Below are 11,371 nucleotides of genomic sequence, written 5' to 3'. Positions count from 1 at the left end.
TTATGTTACTTGTATGTGTTGTATTGAGTGAGTGATTGAGTGTAGGTGCATTACACTTGGTACCATAGCGACTCTTGCTCAAAGTTTAGGAGTACTCACATGAAAGTAGGATAGAATATCAAATTCTTAAAAATCGTGTCATATCCATGTCTCAACGCCCCACGTCACATCAACTCGGTGTGATACCCCATGGCACGATGACCTTGGTGTGACATACCATTTGAAGGGAAGATGTGAGTTCATTCCATCTAGAGGAGCATGCAGCAGAAGGAAGAAGAGGAGGAATGGAGAAGAAAGGTTGAATAAGAGCAACGATTTAATGAGTGGATGAAACCATTAGAAGAGGAGGAGAAGAGACGAGAACTACAAGAGGAGATAGATAGGTTGGCATATAAATTAGCTTTAGAAAGAAGCAGCTAGGAAGTACCAAGAGGGGGGAGAAGGAAGTTGAAGTAGGAGGCAAGATAGATGAGAAGGAGGAGACAACCATAGTATCCCACAAGAAGCAGGACAAGAGACAAGGCACAAATGATTATGAGGAGAGTGAGAGTTCAGGAGATGACTATGGAAAGTTCAAGATGCCACAACCTACCAAGTACAAGTGAGAGAGAGATGGGTTGATTTTAAAGAAGTGCAAGAGCAGGGTTATATCATCCTCTCATTGGAGGAACTACAATAGGATCTTAAGGACTACTTCATCCCAAAGATGGAAAAATTCAAGGTTAGGGACGAGTGGAGAAACATCAAGAAAGCATAAGGAAAGATATTCTTCAACTCCCAAACATGGACATAGATACCAACTTGCATGGATTCCTATTTGGCATACAAGAGTGGACTAGAAGGGATGTAGAGAGACAAGAATTGAAGAGTCTCTAGCTGAGGCCGTGAGAATGGTCAAGAGACTAGCAGACTTGGAAGGAAGGAGAACTACTCAAGGAAGCTAGACCAGATTCAACACAACTCTCACAACCAACTCTTGGAACATGAGAACCAACCCCCCAATAGGACTTGTCCCTAAAGTTAGAGGTTAGGTGTTAGAAGTAACTCCAACCACATCACAATCTACCATGATGCCAATGGGAGCATTTAGAAGGTGGAGGAAAAATCACTATAGACCAACTCCAAGTACATTTTATGGGTAAGCAAGGTTGAATACATCATGGTGGAGACCGTAAGCTTTAGCCACCATGAGAGTTAGATATGGCAAGTGTGGTGGTCCACACTATTAGAATAGATGTCCAATGGAAGACATATAATCAACAAGTGGATCTAGAGTAACAACCACAAGTGCTTATGGAGGAGATAAGCCACAACCCCACACATTCAAAAAATCCCAATGGGAGTGAGGAGAGCCCAGATCACCCATGAGTAGGAACAATGAGTGCATGTCCGCAATGCATGGTGGCATGAGTAGAAGTAGTGCACCACTTGTACTAAAGGGAAGAGTTAGTGAGGGGGATCAATCAATCATGGTGGATATAGGAGTGACTCACAATTTAATCATGCTAGAGTGTGCAACGAAACATGGATTGAGACTATCCAAGGCACTAGAAGGATTAATAATGACCTTTGCATGCCAAGGAGAAGCAAAGGTGGTGACATAGGGTCTGTAGTGCAAGTGGAAGCAAGAAAATGGAAGGCCAAGCTCAATTTTCTAGTGATACTACCTATGGATGACTTTGAAGCTCAATTTGCAATGTTTGGGAGAGAAGTCAATGAGATGCTACTAGATATAAAAGGAGAAGATGTATAAGTTCCATGTGAAAGAATGCAGCTCTTCAATAGAGCACCAATCAAAGTACAAATGAAGGATAGCAAACTAGGAGCCTCTTTGCCAAGCCACAAAGTCAAGACCTAATTACCCAAAAGCTCCAAAATAATCAACCCAAGCATATGTCATAAGCATCACACCTCACATCATGGCATGTAGTGCCAAGCAAGTGGAGGTGTCAATGAAGCAAGGGAATATGGTATATCTTTGCATTATAAGGCCTATGGAGTAGGAAGCAACACCAAAACTCCAAATTGGCAACAAATAAGTGGAATAAGTGCTCAAAAAATATGTAGATGTGATGCCCTCAGAACTACCTAAAGGATTATCCCCAAAGAGAGATGTGGACTGCAAGATTGAGTTGATCTAAGGGGCCCTACCACTAGTTAAGGCCCCATACCGCTTGAATCACCTTGAGTAGATTGAGTTAAAGAAGTAATTGCATGAGTTGGAAGAGCAGGACTTCATCCAGCCAAGCAAGTCACCATTTGGAGCCCTAGTGCTATTTGTCAAGAAGAAGGATGGAGGACTTAGATTGTGCATAGACTATAGGGCACTCAACCAAATCATCATAAAATATAAATACCCCATGCCCTTAATGGATGATCTATTAGATAGATTACATGGAGCCAAGTATTTTAGCCACATAGATCTTAATAGATTAGGCTACCATTGAATCTACATAGCTGAAGAAGATATCCCAAAGACCACCTTTTACACTATATATGAAAATTTTGAATGGCTAGCCCTAAGATTTGGGCTTGGCAATGGGGTGGGAATATTTTTTGGGTTGATGGATGGAGTATTCATCCTCAAGATAGATGTGTTCATCATATTTTACATATATGATTTGTTAGTCAATAGCAAAATTTTAGAAGAGCACAAAGAACACTTAAAGTTGGTCTTTGAGAAACTGCAGTAGCATAAGCTATATGTCAAGCTAGATAAGTGTGAGTTTACAATAAAGGAGCTAGATCTACTAGGGTTTATCATAGGGGAGGAAGGAATCAAAGTAGATCCAATAAAGGAGCTAGAGCCGCTAGGGTTTATCATAGGGGAAGAAGGAATCAAAGTATATCCAAATAAAGTAGTAGTGAAGAAGTGGCGAGTCCTAAAAATAATTTAGGAAGTTATAGAATTTCTAGGCTTCACTGTATTCTATAGAAGGTTTGTGAAAGGATATAGCATGCCACTATCTCAATTGACCAAAGAAGAAGGAATTTCATGTGGGGGAGTGACCAAGAAGTAGCTTTTATCTTGATGAAGAAACACATGAGCAAGACCCATGTACTTAAAGTGCCAGACTTTACTAGGCCCTTCAAGATCTCACTATGCTCTTCAAGATCTCACCATGCTCTTCAAGTTTCCAATTATGACATTGGGAGAGTGTTGATGCAAGATGGCTATCCAATTGCCTATGAATCCAAAAATTTCACAGAAACAAAAAATAGGTGGAGTACCCACATGAGAAGGAGATGCTAGGAGTAATACACTACCTTAGAAAGTAGAAGCACTATGTGCCAGACAAATACACAATCGTCTTCATGGACAATATATCTCTCAAACTCTTCCACTCACAACCTAAGTTGTCTATCAAACAAGCAAGATGGCTAGACTTACTAGCAAAATTTGACATGGAGATCAAGCTAGGTTCCACAAACAAAATAGGAGATGCATTAGTCAAAAAGCAAACTTGAAAGCAGTGAGCATAGCCAACAACAACTTCTTAGAGTTAGTGAAGGAGGCCTTAGAGCATGATTAAGAGATGCAAAAGTTTATAGAAGAAGTGAAATCTAAGAAAACACGACAGGAATGTATACACTTGAAGAGGAGATCATTTTTATAGGCAAGAGGTTATACATCCCCAATAATGTGGATTTGAAGAGGATAATCTTGCATGAAGTACATAATGGAAAACTTGAGGGTTGGGGATAAGAAAAAACCCTAGGGGCCTTGAGGAGATAGTCCTTTTGGCCAAAACATGAAGAACTTATTGACTATGTGAAAACATGCCCAACCTGCCAACTAGTGAAAGCTCCCTACACAAAGGAAGCTAACTTGCTTTAACCCATGCCAGTACCAAGTCACCCATGAGATTATATAAGCATGGATTTTATTGTGGAACTCCCAAAATCTTATGGCTATACCATCATCTTTGTAGTGGTATACTATTTCTCCAAGCAAGCACACTTCATACCAACCAAGCCACCATTGAATGCCACGGACGTAGTCTGCATTTTCACTCATGTCATTAAGTTACATGGATTACTCTTAGCCATTGTATTAGATCGGAATGGACACTTCATGAGTGACATATACCAACTTAGATTTTCCTCATCCCTCTATCTAGAGAGGGATGGGCAAACAAAATGAGTAAACTTGGGAATCCAAGACTATTTGAGAAGCTATGCTTCAATGGACCAAAACGTTTGGGCCCTATACCTTGATGTACTGGAGTTCCACTACAATAGCTCAATCCACTTAGCAATAGGTTACAACCTCTTTGAGTTAGCCACAAGGAAAGAGGTCATCACCCCTCTGGCCTTAGCCTCTAAGGCTGCCAAAGTATAGGATTATGATGTAGAAGATTTCTCAAGGAAATGGAGAGAGAGAAATGTAATAGCTAAGTAGAGTCTAGAAAATACCAAAATCACCATGACTAGACAAGCCAACAAGAAGTGCAAAGCAATCCTCTTTACGAAGGGCGATATATTCCTTATCACCTCCAAGCATATGTTCTTACCCAAGAAGTTAAAAAGCTTCTTTCCCCCTCGTCCCATGCACAAGAGTGGAGTGGGGTAAAGAAATTTGTGACACTAAGAACAATGCAAAGGGAGGAGCACAAGCAAGTCAGCCACAAGAGACTCAATGACAATGCACTTCGATGAAAGCTAGGCATTCATGCAAACACGCAAAGGCAATGATATGAAAAATTCACGAAAAATTTAATTCCAAAAGATCTAGGCCTCAAATTGACGTGTTACAAAAGCAGGATGATATGGGGAATAGGATGGACAACACAAATGATACATGAAAAAAGGCATTCACATGGAAAAAACATTTATTGAGTGTGAGAAATGTATGTTTGCATGGAAACATGTTCGATTTGTAGAAAATTATTCAAAAATTAATAATTTAGGAATCATTGCCCAAAAGGGAGGGCACTAAAAAGAAAAAGTGTTGAGTTTGAAGGGACAAACAAGACTATAAGGTCAAATTTCAATTTTGGTGAACATAAGGTGCGTTCACACAGAAGAACAACAAAATAAGAAAAAAGGCTAAAGGGGCAAGGAAAGACCCTAGGAATGGGGTAGAACAGGATGGTTGGGTGGGGAAGGGGGCCCAACAGGACATTGATAAGACATCACATGATTTAAAGATCATATAGCAACATGTTCATGAATATATATAGACAAGATGTGCAGGGATGCGTTCCCACACTTAAAACCTTAATGGACTAGTTTGTCTAATTAGCAGGGCCTAGCACTTAACCATGAATTAAACCCTTGTGTCTCCACACTTAAGACACGGCATACATATATAAACACAAGAGGTAGGGTTAGAAACACTTGGCCTATTCAAATGATCAAGGTGGATTGTTGTCAACACATTGGGGATTGGAGTCATCCACAAGAGGTACCACAGCTTGCCACAGCATGCATCTAGCATGGCAAGGACCATGGAATAGCACGTAGGGATGTAGCATAGTTGATGAAGACTTGTTAAGTTATCGATGACAAAGAATTTAGCACTTATCTCAATAATCACTCATGCTAGGATTATAGATTAGTCTCTCATCCCATGGCTTATGTCACTTGAAGAGGAAGAAAAAGAACCCATATCTTACATGTGATTGAGAAATCAACTAGAGAAATGATGCAAAGGGAATATGCTAATGTGCACAATTTATGGTACATCAGTGCATCCCAACCCATATGACATAGGTCTGAGAAGGCACGTGAGGGATCCTTATACTATAGTATACACAGTAGAGTGATGTTTTTGGTGGTGATGGGGCAGAGGCTCGTCCTATGCATACATACAAAAATGAAAATGCACTTGGCAATAGTGTCATAATGTCCCTCAATCCTCACATATCAGAGTTTATCAAAGGAAAAACTAGTCACGCTTGGTCCCCCCTCTATCTCACACTCTGTTGATAGATATAGGAGGGAAACCCATACTCATATCTCCATCCAGTTAGAATGAAACCGCACATCACTTAGGGTTTTTTGATGAAGAGTGGCTACATCTCGTCGATGATATAAAATAGTATTTGTTGATGAAGGGGCGCACCTAGCGAGGTAGCCAACAGATCAAGAACTTGAATTGCATGTAGGAGCGGTCTCGTCTGCTATTGTAGGGGTCAAATGAAACTATTGAAGCACAGGATGCAATACACCAAAGGAGGAAACTTTGAAACTACATCCTGGGGATTCCCACTAAGGAGTCAACTATTCTGGACTGTGGGATGTTGTTACCTTTTCAATAGCTAGCTTCATGTCTAAGGGTGTTTGTCACTTTTTCTTGGAATGAGGCTTATTATGATAGAAAATTTCTTCTTTTTCTCCCATAATAGTTTTCATTATTCTTTTATTTTTAAAAAATATTTTTCTACTCCTGAGGGTGTTTCTATCTTTTTGCAAAGAGGAGGTGGGCATGACAAGGACCGAAGTTCTTTTCTCTCATGACCTTTTTTTTCTCTTTTTTTAAAATTTATTTCAAGTAAATGGCAGAACAACATAGATCAGAACCAACCTCACCATGTTAGTTGGATTGAATAGGAGGGTAACCGAATAGAGGCAAGAGATGGAGATGAGGGGCTAAAAGAATGAGGCCACATTGTTAGAATGAGAATAATGGATATTAGCAACAACATGAGAAGTAGTAAGGAGCGACACCCAAAAGGGAGATGGGTTATCAGTTATGATTATTAGGATCCCCTAGGAGGGTAATACTTCTTCAAGTGGTAACCATTAATCAATAAGGGATCATTAGAGGCGTCAAGAGCTTGCACTTGGATAGAGTTGTTAGTGTTGGTAGCGAGTACCTTGTAGGGGCCCATCCAACATAGTTGGAGCATCTCTAGAAACTTGCCAAAGCATGCATCATAGGCAAGGATTAGGTCACCTTCCTTGAATTCTTTGTGCTTGATGAAGCTATCATGGTAAGCCTTTGGCCAAGTTTGTGTGGCGTCCATACACCTGTAAGGCCATCCACCATATTTCATCCAAACATTTCAAGTGTAGGAGGCAGTGCTGTAGGGACTCAGCATCTCCTCAGCACTGTGTGATAGCCACTCATAAAGAGGGTAGTTCCAATTTAGCAGGGAAGAAAAATTTTGTATTGTATACTAGTTGGAAAGGTGTCTATTCTATAGCAGCCTTATGAGAGGTTTTGTATGCTCAAACGGCCTCTATAAGTTGATCGTCCTAGTTGCAATGATGTGTAGCAATTGTCCTCGTGAGGATAGAACAAATGATGTGGTTGGTAACTTTGACTTGGCCATTGGCTCTAGGGTAGTAGGGTGTGGACTTGTCGTGGCAAATCTTGTAAAGTTTTGTCAGCTCTTCCATGATCTTATTTGAAAAGTGAGTGCCTCTATTTTTTTGACCAGCTCTAAGGGACTACCAAAATAGGTGATGACATTCTCTTACAGGATATGGCCAAGTTATCATCATCTTGTTTGAGAGCTTTGGTTTCACACCGCTTTGTCACATAGTCTATACATCCAAGATGTACCAATTTTTCTTCCTTCTAGTTGGAGGATCAATGGGGCCATGATGTTACCATCATCTTGTTTGAGAGCTTTGGCTTCATATCACTTCATCACATAGTCTGTACATACCAAGATGTACTAGTTCTGCTTCCTTCTGGTTAGAGGATCAATGGAGCCCACAAAATTGATGCCTCACTTCTCAAATGGCTTCAAGGGAAGGAAGGATTGTAGTGGCGTGGCACTAGATTTGACACGCTTTCCCATCCCATTGACAAGCATCACAACGCTTAAAGAAATCATAGGCATCTTTATGGAAAGTTGGCCAATAGTAATCTGTGAGACGAGCAGAGCCTTTTTGATTATCATTTCTCCTGCAAAGTGTCCATCGCATATGGCTCATCATGGCATGCTTTTAGCACAATCCCGATCTCATCTCCCACAACACTTCATCTTTGCCTCTCTTGTACAAAGTGCTGCCTAACAGAGTGTAGAGGACTAATTCCAACATAAGCTTCTTCTTCTCTCTATTAGAGATGCCAAGGAGGTACTATTGTGTGGCCAAGAGGTTGGTGATGTTTGCATACCATGGGGTTATTGTTTTGACAAAAAATAGAGAAGCATTAGGGAGATCTGGATCATCCTACTCCTATTCTTCAGTTTGAGGGATCCACGATAGATGATCCACCAAAACATGGGAGTGATCAGATTTGTAACCACTTCAAAAACAAACTCTTGGAACTAAAGGATCCATCTCATCATTCGACCTTTAGCATTTGCCTTATTCACCAAGAAGGACAACACCTCATGATCCACATAAAAATTGATGTGCATCGACAACAGGTAGTATTGAAACTTCTCCAAGGCAAACACCATCGCTAAGCACTCAAGCTCTATCACTGTATAGTTCCTTTCCTAATCAATGACCTTACGACTTACATAGTAGATAAGTTGATCCAGCTTTGAGGAGCCTTTCTGGCAAGGATTGTATCAAAGTCTTCAACAAATGCATCAATATTATATACATGGAATTCCTTCATCCAATCAAGAGGTTGCAAGATGGGTGGATCAACCAAATACTACTTTAGGGTATTAAAGGCTTCTTTGCAATCAACTGCCCAAATGAACTCTACATCTTCCCTTAGGAACTTATGCATGGGCGATGCCTATGTTGCAAAATGGGTGATGAACCTCCTGTAGTAGCCCACATGGCCACGAAATCCCCTCAATTGGTGTTGTTAGAGATGCAATCTTCTTAATATTGGTAGGGTCTATTGCTATCCCTTGTGCAGAGACAATGTGATCTAGTAGAATGCCTGAACAGACTCCAAAGTTACATTTGTCAGGGTTGAGGGAGATCCCATACTCCTAGCATCGATCAAAAGTACTACTTCAAGTGTCCCCAATACTCACGGATTAGGCTATAAACACAAAAGTCATCTAGGTATACCTCAATAAAATCATGCATGTGATTTTGGAATGCGGCCATCATCACTCTTTGAAAGGTAGCAGGGATGTTATAGAGCCCAAATGGTATCACTCTATAAGCATAGGTTTCCCATTTTATAGTAAGATTGTCTTGGATTGGTCCTATTTTGCTATCTGGACTTGGTTTTACCCGTTGAATCCATCTAGTAGGGAATAGAGCTCATGTTCAACCACTATGTCCAACAATTGGTTTGTGAAAGGAATAGGGAAATGATCCTTCTTTGTCTTGGAATTCAGCTTCTAAAAGTCCACACAAATCTGCAAATTCCCATTCTTCTTAGATACTACAACGATGAGTGAAACCCATTTACTATTGGCCATTGGATAAATGAACTCAACTTTAATAGCTTCAGCAACTCCACTTTCACTAGGGTTGAGTAATTTAGATTCATGCACCTCTATTGTTGCCTTACGGGCTTGGCATCGGGCTTAAGATCGACGTGATAGTGACACACCGTGGGATCAATCCCCTGTAGATCTTTATACAACCATGCAAATATGTCCAAGTTCTCCTTCAGTAGGTCATGCAAGACCAACAACTCCTCTTCTGGGAGATTGCTACCCAGCTTTAGGTGACATTCAGCGCCATCTGCATTCACAAAAGTTAATTTCTTTTCACCTTCCACTTTCTAGATGAATATCCCGTAGATTGCTTTTGGGTATAGATCTAACTCCTTCAAGGGAGTGGCCTCCTTGTCTGATTCTTCGTTGGCAACGACTTCTTTCTTCAATGGGGAGTTGAGTGGCTCTTGGGAGTGGTGAATTGGTATCATGGCTATTTTTTATTTTGTTTGAGAGTTAATTACCTCTTGACTCTAGGACTCATCTTCTAAGGATGCCTCCAAAAACATTACATAACAAAAACCATTTAAGTTTTGTTTGGGCTATAGGACTGGTGCTTCTTGGCAAGGTGCATCATCATCATACTTTCTTGAAAAGGGTCAATTAGGGTGACAAGAGCCATTGCTAAAGAAATGCTTATTTTACTGAATCCATTTCTTATAAATTCTTTGTTTATGATAAGATCCATTTACCAGTCCAAAGGATACTAGAGTCATTCTATTCCACAACATGGGATCTTCAGCTTTGGAAGCTTCTAGGACTTTCTCCTCATTTTCCTATCCTCTTTTGGTTGGATAGTTTCTTTCACGCCACTTTTATTATCTTCATCTTGACTTTCATCACATCATCCTCTTTGTAGGAGAAGAGCATGCTCTCTATTACATCTTCTACTTCTGCTTGTGCTTGTGCTTGTGCTTCCGACTCTGGATCCGTTGTGGCCATGTAACAAGGAGAGCAATACATCCATGCTTCTATCTCACTGTCAGAGGTAATTTCAAAAGTCATTCTTGGTTCTTCAAGGTAGGAAGTATTCACCTATCAACAAGAACTTTGCTTCTTTTGCAAGTTGGTCTATAGTTCCCATTGTGAGGGACTATGTCTCTATTTTCTTAGGAAAGATCACTTTGATAGCCTCTTCATTTGTTGGTGTACCATCTATAAATTCATTGGGGGAGTCTGATAAGACTTCAATAGAGGTGAATGCATTATCTTTTTGTGAGCCATACAACTTTACTACCACCTTGTTGGGTCTTTTGCCTAGGGTCAAGATTCCCTTGAACCAATCCATTCATGCTCTTGCTTCAAAAAGACATGGTCTTCCCAGTAGCAGAGGATATGAGGTCCAATAGAAATTTGGTTTTACCACTAGATATGTGAGTCAATAGTGTCATCTGCAGGAGTTTTCTTTACATATGTGAGAATGCCCAAAGGCTTAATCATGTTGTGGTCTGCTAGTCTAACAAGCCATTATGTAGACTGCATGACTTGTAGGCCTAGATTCTTCATTGTCACATCCATCGTTATGCAAAATTTACTATTAAGTGGTCTATCTGAATAGGAAAGGGTTAGCTTCCATTTGAATGAAGAAGTTTGTTGATCAGAGGCTTCAGTCAAAATTTACGGTCGATTTAGTAATTGCAAGTACTGCAAGATTGCACTCTCCATAGGCAGGGAAACAAAGTATTATGAGTCTTATCAGAGATATTGGTTTTAATAGGATGGATATTCCTTTATAAGCAATTTTGGGTACTTTGGCAAATGCTTTCATGACTTATGATGACCTTAAGATGGCATTGAAGTGATAGATGTGAGTTTGATTGAGAAAGCACTTATCCATCAATTTAAACCTCATAATTCTCAATTGGTTCAGCAAGGTGGTGTAATGCAAGCTCTTATCAATCTTTATGATAACAATGTCTTACAAGGTTGTATATGTAATGTGGAAGATAAAAAATCATTGTTGGGATCACTAATCATGGACAAATTGGACATTCAAGGTGAGCAAGGTGTAATGCATGCTCTTATCAATCTTTATTATAATAATGTATGACAAG

The sequence above is a fragment of the Lygodium microphyllum genome, chromosome 8 (assembly GCF_053477565.2).
Source record: "Lygodium microphyllum isolate KBCC chromosome 8, Lygodium_microphyllum_v1.1.10, whole genome shotgun sequence".
NCBI classification, from domain to species: domain Eukaryota; kingdom Viridiplantae; phylum Streptophyta; class Polypodiopsida; order Schizaeales; family Lygodiaceae; genus Lygodium; species Lygodium microphyllum.
The sequence above is the reverse complement of the archived record's forward strand: the minus strand, read 5'-3'. Positions refer to the sequence as shown.